The following is a 393-nucleotide window of genomic DNA, read 5'->3' as shown; positions in this document are numbered from 1 at the left end:
GGCGGGGGGTGGGGGGTGGGGGGCAGAGCTACCAAAGATATCAAGAAATATCACAAGGAAGAGGAGATGCGATGAGATGTATTTGACAACCTTGTATTCATAATTTCTGTCTGGATATTTGTATCGCGTGACCTCATTCTCCACGTGACCATCCATACATACATACATACACTATATTATCGATACGGAGGAGAAAATAATTAAAAACCTTACAATGTGGTTAGGTTGTACATATTTAGGTACATTGTGTAAAGTTGGCGGGTGGGGGGTGGGGGGTGGGGCTGGGGCGGAGGAGGTGAACAATGTTGGTAAAAACATGACGTCATAAATGAATGACTCCTAACTATATGATAGTTTTCAGTATAATTTTCCTAAAATTGTAATAAATCATAA

This window comes from Papilio xuthus, unplaced genomic scaffold, assembly GCF_000836235.2.
Source record: "Papilio xuthus unplaced genomic scaffold, Pxut_1.1 DF825017.1, whole genome shotgun sequence".
In the NCBI taxonomy this organism is placed as follows: Eukaryota; Metazoa; Arthropoda; class Insecta; order Lepidoptera; family Papilionidae; genus Papilio; species Papilio xuthus.
This window is presented reverse-complemented; position numbering follows the sequence as displayed.